Genomic DNA, 3,791 nt, shown 5'->3' with positions numbered 1-3,791 from the left:
CGTTTGGAATGTCTGAGGGATTTGAACAGACAATGAGAATAGGTAATGAAGAGAGCTGAAAGGGGGGGAAGTTTGCTTTCAAAGGGAAATAAGGCAGTTTCTAAAACTTCAAGGGTTTTCTGGGACCGGTAAGCAAAACTGAAGCCAGGTTCTTTTTGTCAAAGAGAGATAAGTGAGTCTACAAGGAATCCAAAAGTTTTAAGGTTTTTCTGGGAATTGTAGGTAAACCTCTTCACAATCATTCTGTGGTTTGCCCCAGGTCCCGGGTCACCTTTTCTCACTGTCACGAGTGCCTCTCTCTCCCTCATCTTCGCAGGGTTCTCTCTTCTAGAGACTCTTCCAGCCTCTATTAATTTTCCTCTGTTAGAGTTGTAATTACATTGGGGTCACACGCACAGATTGGTTCTCTCTAATTGGTCCCCACCTATTTCTAAAGTACAAGTCTGAACGTGCCACTCCCCTGCTCAAGAAACTTCAGTGGCTCTCCATTGTTCCTAGGATAAAATAGAAACTCTGCTGGCATTTAAATCTTTTCACACACGGGCCTCTTTTTTTTTTTTTTTTGGAAAAAGTTTTTATTAACAGGATTTTGTGAGAGATTAAAAATGCAATAACATCAACAAGGAAGAAGAGAGATGGCTGCCCCAGAAGCACAGCCCCATCCCTATTCCTCCTCTCTTTCCCAGGGCTCATCGGTCCCTGTCTTTCTATTCCATTCACATTGAGTCTGCCGGCTCTTCATTAGGCTGAGACCTGGACCCATGATGGGGACTAGAGTGGGAGGGAGGGGAAAGGAGAGGGAGAAGGGGGAGTCTGTCTGATTCAAGTCACTGATGGGTCCTCAGTCCCTGACCCTCACCTCCCAGCTCACTGCCCCAGGGGGATCCACAATGAAGGCTGGAGGGAGCTGGGCCTTGTCCTCTCTGGAGGGTAAAGATCCAGACTGTGGACCTGGGAGTCCTGGAAGGACCTTCAGGAAGAGACTCCTGCTCCTCCTTTGGAACCATGTACATCCCCAACACCTAGCCTAAGCCTAGGGGACTGGCATGTCCTGGTACTGCCAAGGAATACAAGCTAGGCCCTCTGCAGCTACCACTTGCCCTCCTGGTGAGGCTCATGGAATAAAAATGGGGGTGAGAGGAAGGGACAAGGGGACTCCCCAGGGTAAGGATGAGAAATCTGTTACGTGCAACATGGTGAGGGAGAAACCATCAGCACCCTCCAGGGCAAGAGAAGAATATCTGGTTTCCAAATAAGAAGCTCTGGGCATTTCCCCAGGTCTGTGCTTTCCCTAAGGGACAATGGGAGTGAGGGGACCCATGTGTCAGTCAGGGTGCCTGTCCTGTTCACTTTTTCTCTGGAGTAGTGGTAGGGAAAGAATGATCTCATGACCTGACTGATAGATGGAACAGGCCTGCACGGCTCCCTACTCCCACTCATAGGGGATTTTGTCACTTTAGTTCATGCTCCGGAGGGAGATCAGTTGAGCCTCAGACTTCAGTTTTGTGGGGTCCCCCTAATTTCCTTCTAAGTGTTGGATGTCAAAGTGGAGCATGGCAGCCTCTAGCCACGGGCAGCAGTGGGGCCTTTAGCCACTGCCACCTGCCCACTCTGCCCCATGCTGATATGGAACATTTGCCCTGAGGTGCTCTGGAAGCAAGGTTGATGATAGGGGTGAGAGGAGTGTCAGAAAAGGGCCCCAGCCATAGGAGATAAGCCAGCTGTCCTGGGCCTGCATACATCTGGCCTTAGAAGAAGAGGCTGAGCAGAAGGAAAAGGGTCAGAAGGCCTGGGAACAGCACTGGTTGTGGGCCCAGTCTGGCTGATGACGATACTTGGGAATGGCCCTTGCTGGCCCTGATGCAGCATGTGTAGGCCATGGCATGTGGAATATAGTTTTGTTCGTGGACACCATGCAGGAGATGAGCCATGAGGCCCTTGGCAAACAGAGCTACATCTTCACCCCCATGGGTTTCACGGTGTCAGGGTACCGCTGACTGGGCCTGGTAATTGTTAGTCCACAGTGAAAACATTCTCCCTTTCACCAGCCACCACCTTGTAGCCAGGTCCATTTCCATACAGGGTAGAGGTGAAGGGCTTTTTAATCTGTCACTCAACATGGGAGCAAGCCCAAAGATGGAATTCCCCTGGGGGTGTATCCACCAAAGGTGAAGACACGGGAGTGATCTGCTGTATAGCCACAGTCAGGGTGTTCTACAGGGAGGTCAGAGTGCCAGCCTGCCCAATGGTTCAGTCCGTCTCCACCACCTCATGCAAAGCTTGTTTGGCCTCACGGTAGCCGTGATCAATCTTGTCCCCTTCTACCAGCAGGAAAAAGCCCTTGGGGTTCCTTCTCAGGATCTTGATAGCCACCTCCACCATCTTGGTCAGGGATGGGTCTGTCTGGTTGTTTCTGTTGAGTTCATATGTCATATCCATTGGCTCAAAGTGTCCTAGGATGAAGTCCACACGATTCAAGTCCAATTCTAGCATGCGGTTCCAGACATAGTGAGTATTCTTGTTCCGAGGCTTCTTATCCTTCCAGACATTGAGGAGGACCTGCCTGTCCAGCCTTGTCCCTCTTGCCTTCTCATCATCCTCATACTCCACATCAGTTGTGTTCTTAGGAAACATGTATTTCCAGCCTCCGCTCATGATTACTTCAATATCTGAGATGTTGTGGATGAACTGGTGGGCAATGTCCTTGCAGCCCTGGCTCAAGGTCTGGGTGGGTATCTTGTTGTCAGAATGCTAATCCTGATCAGCAGAGTGTGCGTAGGTGTCACTAGGTTTAGTGGTTCACTCGGGTGGTGGTCACAATGCCAACAGATTTGCCAGCATTCTTGGCCTAGCATAAGATGGAGGTGACCTTCCTGCCTCTTGTTATGTTGCACTGTGACAAGATGATGGCAGCCCTCACACCAAGCTTGCCTTCATTGCTCTTCACTCCATAGAGGTAGGTGGTGGCCATCCCAGCACTATCAGGAACCTGGGCATTGGTGTGTATGTCTTGGACAGAGCTACAAAAGGAAACGTGTTCGTTTCAAGCTGGAAGTCTTCTCCAGGCACGTGGTGAAGCCGGCCTTTGAGTATCTGGGCAACGGTCATAGTGGACACCCCCATTCGACCTCCCAGAAACGAGATCACGTTCTTGGCTACATTGGGGTTGAGGTTCTGGAACTCCAGAGCATGCTGGAGGGTCCGCTGTGCCTGGTCCCTCCAATGTTGAGGATTCTTGACTGAATCTAAATTTTACAGAACAAATTCTTAAGGATTCAGTCCAAAGGTTTCACTTAAGGACCTAGAAGGCCATGTATGGCCTTAAGGCCGCAGGTTCCCCACCCTTGCTGGACTATCTTCTCCCCCGACCTTTTCCAAGGTGACTGATTCCTGCCACTAAGTTAAGCAGAAGATTGGGAAGCTGGCTACTCTGCTCTCTCAATGAGAGGGATAACTACAATAGAATTGTGTCTATCTGTTCCCTTAAATATTGTTAGTCTAGGAGAAGTAATTTTTAGGTTTAAGCTATACTCTTGATTGCTTAATGAGGAAGGAGGGTCCCAAGCAGTATATCCAAGGCTGGACATCCTTACCGCCAAGTGCCAATTTCACAGTGAACACACATAGAAATAGCAAATGCACTCATTTATGCAAAGATATAGCAAACAGGAATCAGAGAAAATATACATATGAGACTACATTCTAGACTATGTACACAGAGTGAATGAACTTTCCTTTTTGGAGCAAGGTGAGAGAGAGAGAGAGAGAGAGAGAGAGAGAGAGAGAGAGAG

At 49.1% G+C, this 3,791-nt stretch overlaps 1 pseudogene; it reads right to left on the bottom strand.

Moving 5' to 3' along the window:
* Positions 1 to 1,748: 1,748 nt before the first annotated feature.
* LOC114053833 overlaps positions 1,749 to 3,791 on the bottom strand; it is a 5,570-nt pseudogene continuing 3,527 nt past the window's right edge.

This window comes from Vombatus ursinus, unplaced genomic scaffold (genome assembly GCF_900497805.2).
Source record: "Vombatus ursinus unplaced genomic scaffold, bare-nosed wombat genome assembly UNPS02014812.1, whole genome shotgun sequence".
NCBI classification, from domain to species: domain Eukaryota; kingdom Metazoa; phylum Chordata; class Mammalia; order Diprotodontia; family Vombatidae; genus Vombatus; species Vombatus ursinus.
The sequence above is the reverse complement of the archived record's forward strand: the minus strand, read 5'-3'. Positions and strand labels throughout refer to the sequence as shown.